The sequence below is a fragment of the Accipiter gentilis genome, chromosome 11 (assembly GCF_929443795.1).
Source record: "Accipiter gentilis chromosome 11, bAccGen1.1, whole genome shotgun sequence".
Taxonomy (NCBI): Eukaryota; Metazoa; Chordata; class Aves; order Accipitriformes; family Accipitridae; genus Astur; species Astur gentilis.
Window position 1 is genome coordinate 6,394,757 of NC_064890.1, and position 16,839 is coordinate 6,411,595.

Genomic DNA, 16,839 nt, shown 5'->3' on the forward strand with positions numbered 1-16,839 from the left:
TTAAGTGCTCATTAGTTTACATTTAGCTTTGTGTCTAGAGTCAGGTCAGGCTGCTGAAACTGATGTTACATGAAAGCTATTAATAGTCACAAGAGGTTATTTCAATAAAAACAACTGAAAGGAAACATTATATTTGTAACTGTTCAAATAAATTCATCATTTGGCTGCTTGATTGACTAATGGCAACACAACAGTTTTTCTTGGTATTTTTGGAAGATGTGGAATTTCATACCCCTTAATGTCCAAGACCTTTTGTATAAAAGGTTTATCAAATCAATTTTTAGAAATATGAAAATAAATCTATAACCTTTGTTACTAGTGAGCGAAGCGGGTGCTATAGATCACATATATAAATTATTAATTTATCTGGTGTCATATGGTCTGTAGTACAAAGCCACCTACCTTTTGTCTCTCTATCTCAATTTTTATTTGTGTTTGCTCAATCTTACAGTGGAGTTATCAATGCTACTTATGATGAAGATGTTACAAAAGAAATCACTACTTCTAGGGCTTTCATCCTAGACCTGCCATAACTGATGTACAGCAAGGAAGGCATAAACGACGGTATAATCCAAATTCATTCTGTAGAGCTGGGCAGGATTTTCCTTCTGAAATTTGTCAAATAGTAAATATTTTACCATCTTTCCCTAGCTATCTTAATGAAAAACACTCAGCTGTTCTGGCCATGTTTTAGCACGGGGTAAGAATGTACATAAGGTCAAGTTATATACTGAACTGTAGCCTGGACTACAGAGTAGAAACAAATTAGTAGTCCAAATTGAGATGCTCTTAAACCAACCCTGCCAAGTGTGTCTGCTCTGTGGTCACCTATTAAAGGCACTCAATCTGTTAAGATCCAGTACAATCTCTTTGCCAGTGTCTGCCTGTAAATTTTGGCTTCTTCCAGCTTGCAACAAGTTATTACTTCGCTGTACATGTGAACTCTGACCTCTGCAGCTGAAGTTAACATATCCTTAGTCTCAAATCCTTTTAAACACAGGGAGATAGGGGAGAGCTTAGTGTGTAATGCACAACATTACTGGCACCTTAAAACAATACATGTTATGCTTTGAAAGCAATCTTAGGCCAAGCTACCCACTGACTTCCAATCCATTTTGCAGCTGTGTTAATCATATTGAAAAAGCCGAGATGCTTTTGTACAGCTTTGAAAGGTGAAATATGAACAAAGAAGACAATGAACTTCAGGGAGAATTATTTTCCACGTATTTTTGAAAATCTAAGCAAACGGTTTCATCCAAATGACCACTTCGGTTAGTGCTATACAGCCGAAGTCCTAACCTTAGCTTTTCCATCGATTGAATATGGTTGACCTCCTTCAAAAGTACCTTGGTTTTCACAGATGAAAAACACAGTGTAATAGCTGCCTGGTGGTTTTTTATATCCCACAGGTCAGTGAGTGCAACTTGTGCCTTGTGTGACTAAGCCACGCTTAATGAGTATCTGTATTAGCTTTCAAATCCGGCCCTTTGACTTAATTTCTCTACTCGGGAGGCTTTCCAGTCCACTTCCAAGCAAAGGCAAAACTGAGGACATCACGCTTCAATTTTCTCAAGGTGCCAGGTTCTCTGAAGTGCCACCAGTATATTTTCTCAGATGATTCCTGTATTTTCCAGACAAATATAGTACCTGAACAGCAGGAACTGAGCAATGGAGAGCTGAGAAGCCTGGACTATCAGAGTCAGAGTAAGAGAGGATTCTTCCTTGAAATAGTCCATTTCCTTCCAGACAGCAGAGGAGCACAAGAACACCTGAGTTCAGCTACACGATGGCTTTGAAACAGTTTTGTGTTGTCAACCTCGCTTCTTCCAAACAATTCCTGGGCACAGTTGTGCTGAGATAGTCTGAGCTGCACCCACGAGGTTTTGGGAAGGTGATAGAGTTCAGCTCTTTGGACATGAGCTATCTAGTTTCAGGCCACCTTGAGTTACCAGTAGAGAAGTCATCAGAGAGGCATTAGGAACAGGGGGAAATATCAGTAATCAATAACCATTCCTAATGTTCCAGTGTTATGCAGAATTACTGTGATCTGGATTCCAAGGTTGAAATACAGGATGATACTTTATCTTTCACAAGGTCTCTCTCACACTTTTCGTTCAGCTCTACATTCCTATGGACCTCAATGGGTTTACTACATTTCACAAGCTTAATTTTGTTTTTTAAAATTGTTCTTATCAGTTTTCAAACACTTCAATACATTTTTAATCACCTCTAAAACTGAAAAGGGTCTAATTGAAAACAGTTTTAATTTTTATGACAGCCTTAACCATCAGTGTTTAGCCAGCTCCTGTAGCCTATTCATATCTGTTTGAAAAAAAGGAATATTCTTACTTCTGCTTTTGAGACAGGAACGGAGAAAAAAGTTCACAAATATTCAGAAGTCCAGAGAGCTGAGATTTGAAGACAATACTTCTGTCTGTTTTCTAGAGCAATCCTCATCTCACTCACACCCTGAGCTGAATCTCTAAGTACACAATATTCCTCAGACAAACAACCCATGCTCCCACCCCCCCCACACCTTATCAAGTTTCAATCCCTCAATAATGCTCACAATTTTGTGAGAAGTCAGGACTTCTTCAGGGAAAGTGGAAGGATCAGGTGAGGCTATTTTATTTGCTGAAATCAAAATGTGAAGCCAAACCTTTCCATGAATTAAATCCCTTTCTACTTCTTCTTTATAGCCAAAGTATTTAGGATCAATTCTTTGTTATAAATTTCCTTCTGATAGGTATACGATATCATAAATTTAGGACATAAGAGTTGAGATTTTTATAATTTTAAGCTTGTATGGTTTACAATGCAATACTGCTAATATTTCTTTCTTAGTGTCCTCAGCCATTTAAGGTATCCTCATCACCCTCAAAGGTTATAAGAATTTCGTCTGGGTAATCTTGACCTGCCCATAATTATACAGAAAACCAGTAAACAAAAAGTGAAATGTACTAATTGGAAGCACCTTAATTTTTTTTTTTTTTCCGTTTCACAGATCTAGTGATTAACAAACCTCACTCATTCCATTAATTTTATCTTGGCAAAATAAATTTACTTCTGCCTCTCAAATTCTTCTGACAAATATCAAAAAGCAACAAAACACTTGTTACACAACCTGCAACATCAAATAATGATTCTCTACAGCATAGTTTCCTGTATTGTATAACATATAAACTGGACAATTAGCTGGAAGTAAGTACTCATTATCATTTTCCATGAGCTTGCAAACAGACTGGTATCTCTTAAAACGAAACTTCAAGTATTTTTAAGGGGCAGTTTATAATGAAGAAAGTGTCTCTAATAGGGAAAATGTTCTTAGAAAAGAATTGCTCTCAGGTTAAAAAGATCTTGGGATCAGGGCTAACAAAATCCAGATTATATATAAATTCCACGGGATTTAATTAAGATAATCAATCAAATAAGGCATTTGAGAGAAACTGATATTTGGTATCTATGGAGCACAAAGTGAGAGTAAACTGTGAGGACTGTTATAGTAACAACACATCGACTGCTACAACATGGAAAACAATTTTATGTAAAATGGAGAGCTTGGAGCACAAAGGCAAGGCGAGACAAAGAAAGCAATTATGTTCTTATCTACTGACAATTGCAAAAGGAGAAGTCAAGTGTAATATCATGTATTAAGAGGCAAAGTACCAAACATGAGGCCACAGCCATAATTTTTATTTCAGATGTGTAATTACATGAAGTCGTAAGACAACACAAAAAAAAGAAACTTTTTTTTTTCCAGCTCTGTGATTAGTTCTTGTTAAATCACTAGCTTTCTTTGGGTTCAATTCTGAATCGAAATAAAATTTAATCAACAGCTACACTGCTTAGTTTTGCTCTGTAAAGTTTTGACAGATTGATTCAGCTTTCCTGTTATCTATGCAGCAAATCAAAGAAATATGGAGAACAATTCAAGTAAGAAAGATTTGGTCACTCTGAGTAGGTTATAAGTTTCTTCGTTTGGAACAAGAACTCCTGTGATCTTTTGATGTGAATATTTTGGCTAAATGGGTTGCATACCTAGTTATTATGAACTTAGAGAAGGCTTATTATAGGTTTTAACGTTCCTTATTCTGTTGTCTTTCTTGAATAAGAAAGTTCCAACCATCATAAAATAGTCTGAGACCTGTTTAACTTAAACTGGACTGATATAATGTCAAATCAGGCCATTATTGGCTAGCTGGCAACAATTAACTTTTTGGTAGTTGTGATAGTTATTATTGGCTCATATATATATTTTATTAAAAACCTTTATATTAGTAATAGCAGATCAGGGTAAACACTTGAACCAAATCAGCACGGAAGAAACTGAAAGACAGGGTTTTGTGGGGAGCTGGCATCGCGTGGTGACTGCAAATACTTAACGTCACCAAGAAATAACAGGAGAGTTTAGAAAAAATTGGGATTCAGGCTCCCATCTGTGGGTACAAGTAGAGCCAGTAAGTGGGATGGTTTCTTACTGGCACGGGATCATATTCCATTTCACTGCTGAACATACGGACAACATACGATGCCACTGCGCACAAAAATATAACACCAAGGCCTTCAATTCCATAATACAGAAAGGAAGTCATTTTTATTTGTGTTACCGTATTACACAAGAGGCCAGTGACAAGGACAGGACCCCATAGTACTTGTCTCAGTATAAACACAGAACAAAGAGACTGCCCGGGTCAGGAGTTTGCAATCTAAATACAGCTCTTGATTTGTAGAGGGCAGGGTAAAAATTGTCTGTTCAATCTGGCCAGCACTGGTTTAGCATGTGCATCACATTCTTTTTTTCCATTCTGCTTTCCAAGACCAATCAGGAGGGATCAACTAAGAAGCATAGTTCAGGCAGAATAGACTTACTATTTTCATTTTCTTCTACATAAATAATGCAATGTTATTATGGAAAGGAATAGAAAAAGATTATCCTCTTTTTAGTTCCAGTCCCTGGATGAAGGTTGAAAAATATATTATTGTAGTTTGCAACGTTACACTTGCAGAGAGAATTTGAATATCAATAAGCAGAGAGATTTTTAAATGGATATTTACATATAATATCACTGTATGTTTACATTTAATATCATATTGGATTTAATTTTATTATGTTCAAGAAAGCAATTGGGTGAAGAATAAACACTGTGGGATGTTATCTCATTGATATGCAGAATCAATATGATAATCAAGTTGCTGATATAAACTCATAAGAAAAAGCTTCTGACATTTCATCTAGGATCCCTAATTTCATATTTACAATGTGGTGTGAAACTATATACTGCAGTCTTACTGTTTAATTAGGAAGATTACTCTTGTATCTCTCTTTTTTTTTTTTTTTCCTAATTACTTTTACTCTCCTTTCAAGTGGTGGAAGACTAATGCTGGCTTCTACCAAAAAGTCATGAAGACTTTTCTCTTTTAAAAAAAAGTAAGATCATCCTTGCTATAATCATTGTGAGAAGTATGTTTGTCTTTTTTAAGTTAGAGTGGTTAGCATGTATATCCAATATCCTAAATACGTGTGAGCTTGTGAAGGAAATTGGTTTGGGTATACCATCTATTCTTAGCAAAAATATAGTCCGGCATGCTGATTAGTAGGTATATACTTGATGCTGTATTTTAGGGAAGTAATTTCCCTATTTTCACTATCATTTGATTCATTTATTTAACAAGTGCAATTATTCTTTTCCCTGCATTTGGCCAAGTAATGCTCCAGCACCTTTAATGGGTGGCATGTTACATGTTCACTAGCAGGTTGGCTGCAATACATACGTAGGTCTACTCAGGAAAAGAAAAAAGACATGGCACTTTCCTAAAGTTCACAGCCAGCACCCGTAGGGTGGATTTATTGCACGGCGTCTCTCAGGCTGTGAGCATCATCCTTGGACATCCAGAGTCAACGGCAGTAGTGCCTGGTGCAGGGAACAGACCAGAGCTGGGCACTTGCCGTGGGTTTGGGGCAGGGCACTGGCGTGCTGCGGAGCTGGAGAATGGTCTACTTTGGCAGGAGATGTTTTATATCCTTAAAGGTCTGGGTACTGGAAGGCCTATGAACCAAACGTTCTCATCTATTTAGACCCTCCTTTAAATATTATTAACAAACAATTGACTCTTCCCCTGGATCATCCCTCCGGGCAGTATCACACATGGGGCAGATATGTTGCCCCTGCAAGGGACTAAGCAAAGATTACAGCGACAAACTGTCTTTCACGAGTGTCTTCAGTGATGTGAGAACACCTCATGAAATATGTTTCTCTGTCTGAATTAAATAAGCTTCTCCTTTTGCAAACTGTTCTATAAAAAGTTATGAGAGCCGAATGTCTCTAAAACTGATATCATTAAAGCTTCTACAACATTCCAGGCATTGCCACTACTAATTTTGTGAGTTAGGATTGATTGGGTCTCTATTCAAGAATAAAAAACGAGTGGTGTGCCAAGAATGTTGACAAGGAGTGATATGAATCCAGTCTTATCTCAGTGTTATTGCTCTTGCCAGTCACTATCTTACTATTAAGATAAAGCAAGTTACTCCGGCGTGTAAGCTACTGATTGAAGGCTGGATAATGATTTCTGGATTTCTCACTGCAGCTGCAATATTGGAGAGAGTCTGGAAGAAGATGGATTGGCAAATTGCAAATTTACGTTTTAGGATGTGCACATAAAAAGCAATTTAATGAATTTATATACCTGTTCATATATGTAATTCTCCCTGGCTTTCATTGGCATAAACAAATGGCATCTACTCTTCATAAATAGGTGTACATAAACATGCCATCTCTGCTTGTTGGTGTGGCATTTTAGGAGTGCAGAGATATTTAAACATAAAAAAGACATTACTTTTACTCTGAATCATTCTGTTAGAGTGATATATATATCTCAATATTTGGGAAACATTGGTGTAGCTTACATATTGTATATCTCTAAGCACTGCATGCATATATGTGAAATTTATATGTGGACAGTCCAATCCTGTAAAATGCCATTTCATGCTTTTAAGTGGCTTTTGGATCAGTCGCAGTATATATTTCTTGTCTAGATGCAGCAGAATTTTATACTTTTTTTTTTCTTGTTGGCTGTCTGATAAGTTACGGTTACAACACGCAGGAACTGCACTGGGGGAAAAGAGATTATGAGATTCCAGAAATTTATGTGTTCCAAACAAGAATTAAACTCAGTGTAAAGAATTTCAAAGAGAGAGAGAGAGACCTCATAGGACAGTAACAGGGCATTCCAGTAGGGTGCTAAAATCAAATTCCTCCTATACATAGTTCAGATCAGGAATGTGAACCTCAGTTTCCACATCTCACGCTCACTCCCAAACCACCAAGTTATTAACAGTTGTGGGGTGACATTTGCTTTTACTCCTTTTGTGAGAGCCTATTGCCTATCAAAAGTGCTATGTGTTTCAAGAATTCTATGTTTTTTCAGGAAAACTTATTTTATTGAAAGATCCTTGACAACTCTACAAGACAGCTTTCTGCTTCAAAGTTGGATGATTCCCACGTTCCTCTGGCTTCATCCTCCAAGCTATCTGGTGAAGCAAGGATGTGCTCAGTGTCCTATATGTCTTTATAAAACATCCAATGCAACAGAGCATGAGCTAAGTTAGGCTTTCAGGTGTTAACACAGTATTTTAAAACTTACAGAGCTTGCTACTATAGGGCTCCCTTTGTATTCAATGGACAGCAATAAGCACCTCAGCAAAATAACTCATTTAAACTCTTATATTGAGATGGGGTTAATCTTCTTCTAGACATACCTTTTGGGAAGACAGGACCGTAGGAGCAGTCTTCCCTAACAGTATCCTACAGTTCTTGCTGCATTCTTAACCCATCATAGGTACTTCTCCTGGTTTTCCTCATTGTCCTAACCATTTCTATTTGGGGATATTTTTTAAACTTTACCAACAATAAAATTATGATGTTTTTGCTTGGAGAAAAAGCCTACATATAAACATCTTCAACATCAAGTATATAGTGAGTTAAAGAGCTAACAATAAACGTGAACAATTTATATCTTCATTAGATATTTGCATCACTCCACTTTGTACAACTGACAACCAAAAACACAGATGTTTTTCGTCCTACAGTGCTATTTCAGGTAGAAACTGTTGCTCTTATTTTATGGTAAACAGACTAGTTGCTATGATTTCTTTCTTTATTTTACTATTTTCATGAGCTCAAAGCCCTGATCTCCATAAAAATTGAGGGTTTGGGGTTTTTTTTAATGTTATTAGCTTATAGCTACAAAATCAACGCTGTTCTACTTTTTAGTCTTGGGCTAGGCAGTTGACAGGGTTGTCCTTCAGGCTTTGTCCAGCCTGTCCGCAATAAGCTTTAATGTCAGTGTCCACTTCTTAAAACATAGATAAAAAGCAAATATACTGTATGGTATGAAACCAGAAATAGCTAATGGATTGCTGCCAACCTTGATCATTATGACAGCTTTTGGATTTATTTTATTAATTGATTGCATTAAAGCATTGTCTGATCTAAGTCTTTTCCAGTTTTTAATTAGTGTTTAATGGATTTCAGGAAAACAATATTTTAATCTGCACTGGCACAAATTATACAGTTTGGTGTGAAATTCAGAAAAGGAAATTAAGACACCATCTACCTACCATGTGTATGCCTAAGTGTTTCATAAAGTCATATGTAGGCTCTGTTTACGTTACATATATCATACTTATATAAGCTGGCATCCTCTACAGACCTCAAAATCCCTTGTAGACTATAAGCAAGCAGTATTATCTCCATTTTTTACACTTGGAAATTTAGGCATAGAGGCTAATCTGAAGTTCTGTTTAGCATAAAAGCTTTTCATCCAGGGTTTTATATTAGCTGCTTCTCTCTAGTGTGTTGGTATTTCTAAAGAATAATACATATATTATACACACAACACTTGCAAGAATGAAATTTTTCCTTCAGTCTATACATAGAAGCTGAGGAATAAGAAAGAAAAGTGACTTTCCTAAAGCTGGGCAGACAATGTGTGGCAGAATACACATCCAGCATCTTATAAGTCTCCTTCTCATCTAGTGCGGAATCCTGGATTTATTCTTACCCTCCAGTTTTAACCAAGACCTTCCTGTTTACTTGTTAAATGCTGACAGATGTCTTCAGTTCTGAAGATCACTCTCGTGAGGAGCTTATTGTCTAAGTAGACAGTGTGAAATGGAATGCCTGAATCCCCGTTCCACCTACATTGGGACTAAGGCTTCAAAAACCTAAATCCCACTCAACAACCCAGTCTGCCTCGTTTCCAGAGGAGTCTACCAGTAAAGATACCCACATTCATTAGGCATCTCCTTACTCAGTACCTAACTTTTGCCCAAATATGCTCAGAAATGCTTGCTGTGCAGAGTTGGAAAAAAATCTCTTGCTGTGGTTTCTGGTTCGGTCAGTCATGAACATGGTGCTGATGTGCCCAGAGAAGCCACAAGGCTGGAAATGGAGAGGACCACAACAGTGTAAGTGCTGCACGGCTCTGCTTAATATTAAGACATGAAGCATTTTGGGCGAGAATGCCTTCCATTCCTCCACTTACATCACTGTAAGAACAAAAGACAAGAACAAAAGACAAGAACAAAAACTCCTAAGGCAAGGCAAGGTGGAAATCCCTTGGCTACCTACTTTCAGCTGGCTTTCCTCACAAACTCTGATTTCTGGCTTATGATTTGCACTTAAGGGCATACAGTGCTTCATCTTCAAGGTATTCCCACTCAGAACACGCCAAAACCTCAAAACTGGGCATTCAAAGTTGGACTGACCTCTACATCTTAAGAGGAAACAATCTTTCCTCATTAGCCATACACATCGGATACAAACTAAGGTGGACTTGTTTTCTCCTCTTCTCCACTTCCTTCTGTCCCTCAGTTTACATTCTCAAAAGTTTAGTAAGACAATGCTAATATTTGACATTGAAATCCTCCCAGTAAATATCCATGATGAGTACCCCCAATCTCATGTTCTGTCTTCTGCTATGTTTTGGTTTTGTCTGCTGACACTTCTTAATTTAATTATTTGTAATAGCTGTTTTTAAAGATGAGCCTTGAGTAGAAATTTTGAAGGTGAGAATGTGGTTAAACATCGTCTGCCTGACGGAGTTCAAACCTACACCACAGAACACCCTAATTATTCCGGTATGGACTATTCTGAGGAATGAAATATCAGAATGAGAAGTGATGAGAAAGCAAGGCCTTTGGGACAGAGCAAGAAAATGTTAATAAGAAAGGACAACAGAGACATAAACAGCTCAGAATTTGAAAGGGAAGAGCCCAAAGTTGAAGCTAGGAGAGACTCTGAAAGGAGGAAGCTCCCTGTTATCCAACCCAGATCTCATTGATGTTTTCATATTTTTTTTTCTGCTGAAGTCAGAAGCAGAATTATATACCAATATTTCACAGCGCTGCTAATTTTCTGCTCAAGCTGCAGCCTTCTCTTTACAAATGTGCCATAACTTAACTTGTAAACTACTCATTATGAAACTACGCTAAATAACATGTTAATGCAAATTTTATCTGTCTGTACCGATTTTTATTAATCTGGCATACACATGTGCCTATGCCAAATTAAAAAATATGTCGGTTGTTTCATTGATTTACAGTATGAATTACAGACTGTCACAACTTCAATTACTTCAGGATGTGCAACAGCGCTTGGACTTACAGTTTCATCATTCGGGATTAGTCATTAAGATACTGAGGCGCTAAAATTTCAATCCCCCATGTGTGGTGAGCAACTTGTATAGGGCAATGTGTGGTGTAAATGAGGTAAAACCGGAGCAAAGGCTGTAAATCTTCAGGAATTTGGTATGCAGTTAGCAGCATGTAGATCTGTGAATGTGATTAACAGTCTCATGCAAGTAAGGCAGCTCTTCTAGCTGTCAAGATCTTCACAAAGCAAAACCCAATTACACATAAACAGATCTTGAATTCTCCCTCTGGGCTTGTGTTTCTCTTAGCTATAGATTTTCATTCTTACTTTTTTTTCCAAATGTAATATTTAATACATCTAAAGGTTGCCATTTTATTGAGGAATTCAGACAGTGTAATCCCCTGGGTGGCTTTCTTTGATCATATGTGGTACATTTTAAATTGAATATATTGACAGCCTATTATAACATGCTTTGTCTTGTAAATTAATTTTCAGTTAGTTTTTAATGTATGGCAAATGCAGATTGTAATCAGGTCTTCTGTTTAGGTTTTAATATCACCACCACTTCTTTCATGAAAGGACAAAAACCTTCTATAAATGGCTTAGGGCTACTTGCGAGTAAGGCATGTCATTTCATCTCAAAGGGCACAAGTGAAGGTCACAGGACAGGGTTCATGTGCCTTAACTTAGGCATCTAAAAATTGCTTCTCTAAACCTGAACTACACATGTTCCCTGCCTAGTCTACAGAAAAAAATGATTACTCCTTAAGGGTTATTAATTTTCTCCAAAATAGTTAATTTTGCTAGGTCAAATGAATTATCCTCTGCAGGTGCCTATTTCTCTCTAGTAACTCCAGAGGGAGCTTATATTGTCTAGCTCAGACCTCAACAACTCGCTTTTTAGATACATAGGGTAGGATCCAGTTGCTTAAAATAGACACCCCGGGTCACTTGAGATGCCCTCTGGTATCCAAGACATGCACGCGGGGTGGCCGATATGATGCAGGGCCTACAGCAAGCCTAAGATCTTGTAATCTAGCAACTAGAGACCAGGCAGGATCACCCACAACACAGAACAAACACGAAATGTCTATTTGAGGCAGCGGACTCCTATCCCCGATTTTAGGTGACATATATTCCACCCCGAGTGACTCCAGCAAACGGGTGAGGAGATAAAGGATTGCATTCGCTCCCTAGAGTGCTGGTTTAAGGTTAGGAAACACACATTGGGTACCGTTGAGGTTAGGATGCTGAAATTTAGATGTCAACATACGGTCGTGTATCTGTGAGCTGGGTAGCTGAGCTCTCATCACGACCAGTTGCCCATACGTAGGTATCTTCTGCAACCTGTGTGGCTCAAGTGTGTCTTAGGGATTCACACATACTGGTGGTGGCTATGATACAGGGCTTACAAGAGACCAGTGCTCATCTGGACTGGTAGCTGAAGAGCAGATGAAGCACCCCTGGCATCTCCAGTAACCTCAATGCCAACATGAGGGCAGACGGATCAAGCCCTTCTTGATAGAGTTATTGGAGTCTAGACAATCACAGAGTAAATCCCACAAGAAACTCTTGCGTGTCGCCAGATGAATCATACCTTAGAAAACTGGTTTTGTTAACTAGATCTCCATTAATGGTCAGGAAGGATCTGGTAACTAGTGCACATGTAAGTGCCTCAATCTGCAACTGAATCAATCCAATATCAAAACCTGATTGAACTTAGGTTCGTGTGACGCGAGCTACTTCTCATCTAATCCTCTCTAGACAAGGTCCACATTTCTAAATATATTTTCCTCCTATTCATTGTCAGTGTTAGAAGGGGGATAAGGCAATCCAGGGATTCCTTTTTCGGTTGGCTGTGACTGTGACACTTCTGTTGAAAGCTGTGGGACTAATCTGACTGCCTGAAAAGTTTGATAAATGGAGCAGTATCCTGTCCCCTAAACCAGTATTTTTTCTGCAAAATGCCTCAGAAAAATCACTTATCTCCATAGCACCAAAGAAACCACCTCAATCCTGGCAGCAACTTTAAAAGACTTCTCTGTTTAGCTGCTCAGATGAACATATTTAAAAGTAACTTAAATCACAGTCTCTATTTGCACAAGTACTTATGCCGAGTCTGGAGGGGCCTTTAATCTAGCAGACAGAGGCAGGATAAGGTCTAATAATTGCATACTGAAATCAAAAAAGTTCAAACTAGAATTAAAAGGAAAGTCATTTATTTTTTAACTGTATAATGAGCTAACTTACCGGGGCAAATTACTAAGTGTCATTGTAGTCCTTAAATCAAGATCAGATATGCTTATAAAACATACATCTTAGTTTAACAACATACAGCTGGGCTTGAGGCAGAAATCCCTGGATGAAGTATGGCCTGTGTTATGCAAGAACTCAGATTAGACAGAGGTCGAACTAGTTAATCATAATGGCCCTCTACGGCTTTAAAATCTATGAGCCTATTAATTTCAAGCAATAGGCAAGAAATGTTCATGTAAAACTTAATTTCCTTAGGGTCTTTAACCCTACCTTCTCCTCGTGTACCGGTTTCTGCCCTTACGTGGGACTCAAGTCTGCCGCTGCTATGTGACAGACTGTGGTACTTCAACAAATAAAAACCAGGGTTTGACTTAACTCTCACTTCAGTGCCAGGATTAGCATTTAGCTGAAAATTAAGAACTTTCCTTCTTAAGTGGAAGAGTAGACACTTTCCATATTTGCTTTCCCTAATATTTTATGGCCCACATCTGCCAACAGTTGTCATATTTAGTGAGACATCTTCTCTTTTAGTCTAGTGATACCACAGCAACATCTTAGAAAGGAATCCTCTTTCAGATCATCGATAGAGTCCTGCTTCTGGATGTTTAGGTGACCGCATAGCACTTACTTAGACAGCCCTGGAGATGTATAACTCCCCCTCCGTTGCCTTAGAGAAGTATTACATTTATGGGACAAAAAGGATACCAAAAACTCAACTAACCATAGAAGAATTACACATTAAATGAGATGCCCTTTAAAATGCAAGTGGCTAGGCATCTTCTTAACAGGTCCTGCCTCTCTAGTTGCTTTTCTGTCCAAAAGAGTGAATTAGCCTTTCAACGGGAGCATCCTAGTGCCAGTGTTCTAATGGACACCTGGAAAATCTTATTAAAAACCTCTGGAAAACAATGAGCTTTGCTAGTCCTTAAGTTCTAAAGAAGTCCACCAGCAACCAACTTCAACACAGACTCATGACGACAGTGACTTGTGATGTATATGATAGAGAAAAATCACATGAAAAGAACAGTAAACATGAATAGTAACCTATATGTCTATTTTAATGTGAACTTTACCTTGGGAAAGAGAGAATTATGCAGAAAATACAGAGACATTGCCATTACCAATGTAAAAAACTCTTACCAATGTATCATCTGGGATAAGTCGTGCTCAGAAAGACCAAAATCATCAAATGTTGCTGCTATCAGGCACCCTACAGTCTGGTCCATTTCTATATGTGTAGTATTTTCTGTCAGCATCAGTGGACTGCATTTTGCAGTGCGGACACACTGTGAAATCTCTATGCATTATATTCAGGGTTTTGGATACAGCACTTTTGAATTTTGAGAGTCTCATGCTGCAGAATACTCAAGAATTACACTTTTCTGTAATGGAAATGGGAAAGCAAAAGGAGATCTTTTACACTGCATGCCTTTGATCTTAAAAACATGTATGTGCGGGAGTGGGAGAGTGCATTTGTCACTGTAACCACTTCTTATTTTCTGGTGAGAGCTCATGTGAAAAGACAGCACTTTATTCCCTGTTAATGTCAGTGGTCATTCTAACCATGTAAGAACGTGGCACTTGGCTTTTCACTGTGAACAGGACTAGACTGGGAAGACAGCAATTATAATAACTTCATTTTTAGTATTTGATTTCTTACAAACCACAAAGCCTCCAAAAATAAAACCCTTAACCCCAACATCTTTCCTTTTTTTTTTTTTTTTTTTAATTCCTGCCAGAAATGTTTATTTTTCTGTCTCACTGGATTTGATCCACAGATTTCCTACTGAGTTCAGGACAATTGGTCACAAGCTTATACAAGTAGAAATAAGCAGCATATAGGACTTTTGGGGCCAGTAATAAGCTGAACCTTTCTTTGAACATCTCAACTTCCTTCTGTTAAGTAACTCTTTAGTTCTGTTTGACCGGCTGAGAATTTTTATTGGTTTTGTTCATCACAGGCACCACACAATCACCACTTTGACACTTTGCTGATTTCCCAAACCCAGTTCTGGTCACCCAGATGTCTGCATGGTGCATATTCACGCAGAGATGAATTTTTTCATGCACAGTAGGTCTAAAATGAGATGAGTCAGATTTTTCTGATTCAGACCCATTTTTGCTGACTGACCTCTTTATGTTCTGTTGTTCACTGGATTTTTTCGCATCATAAGGGCCCACTGTTAATAAACTAGAAGCAGATCAGAGACGAGTGGCATTTAGCATTTAGTATTTTCACATTAGTTCCTTTGGGTTCATTGAAATACATACACAAGAATATCATGGAAGAACAGATAGGTACATTTAACCATTCCTTTTGCAATTATACCCATGCGTAATTTACCACCTTATTCCAAGGTTTTTAAAGAAGAGCTGGTAACTTAGTGCTCAATCTCCCTTAAAGGTCAGTGGGAATTAGACTCCAAAATTGCCTAAGCACAGATGAAAATTTCAGTTCTAATCAACACATCTGTAATCTCAGCTCTAGCAAAGTGTTCAAGCTGGGATCTGTACAGGTCTTTAGAGTCATAAGTTCCATGGAAATCAATGGGAACTAGCTGTCTAAATGCATTTAGCCTGTATGAAAGTATAGCTTTCAGCTTCTTGGGTTTTCATGGACCCCAGCAGACTTTATTTTTGCCCTTACAGCTGGGCAAATGGTTACATTCTTTGCCCTAGACCAGATTTTTTCTGTCCATTGCTTTTAATTGCTTTTGAATTGTTCACTGCCAGTTATCACTATCCCTAATTCAAATATGGGTTAAAAAATATTTATAAAGAACTCCATGCATCATCAAAAAGACAGTTTCTAAAGGTAAGTCCACATGGTTTGCTGTGATACAGACCTAATAAATGACTTTTCAACCCGCAATAAATATTCTTTTCCCTGTCCTCTTCTGACTGCTCCATAATTAACACTAAGGAGACACAGATTTAACTATCTGACAGATATTTATTTAAAATACCTTCTGCTGCATATATTAACATTTCTGTATGTACTTTTTTAAAGCAGCTTTGAGTTCCGCAATAAAATCAGATCCAGAGTTTGGTTATGTTAATAGCCTTGCATGGCGGTGGTATAGATCAATTTGGAAAAAGAGAGGAATCAGTCATCTGCAATATAATTGTATGTGTTTACACTGTAGGAAAGTTTTTAGCATATAAACACAATAGAAACATATGACTCACATCAATATCACTTAAGCTAGATAAATTGTGAAAGGAAGTTTGGTGGAAAGGAGGATTTAGCGCTCTCCACATACGTCTACTGATAGCATATATTTATGCATTCCCTATGTCTTTCTCCTGAACCTCTGCAAAAAGGTAGAACTGCAAATAACTGCTACCCATTAGTCCCCTGGTTAATGAATGCGGTTGTGCCACTCAAAAAGGAGGCCTAAGTGCCTATCCATGAGGTCAGTTTTGTCACTAGTTCTGGCTATCTAATGCATCTGTCCACTAAAAACCCGGAGACCAGCTGATAGAATAGGATTTCCAGTCTTCTCCTCTCCTCCCCTTCTCTGATTGACACTGCACCTTACAACTCTAACATTAAGGACACCTGGCAAAGGTACTGGATGCAAACAGAACAGGAATGTCGTCACTGAGACTTTGGAAGCCGGCTGGGGACATCACCACAACACTACTATTAATGTTGATGTTTTTCCAGTAATATTCCCCAGGCAGCTCTGACTTCAAGCTGTGGCTGGCTCAGCAACGTGGGGTGCAGAAACACCGCAGGGACAGCCACTGAGGTCAGCACCCATTGCATGCTCAGAGCTCAGGAAAGAAAGAAAATGTGTAAATATTTGCACTGTTAGTGCCTGCAGGCCCAAGGCACTGTGAAACCCAGCTCATGTGTGACTATGTGAGTCACTACAGGCTAATGCTGCCCAAAAACTTGTGCTCTTGGACAGTGAATGGTATC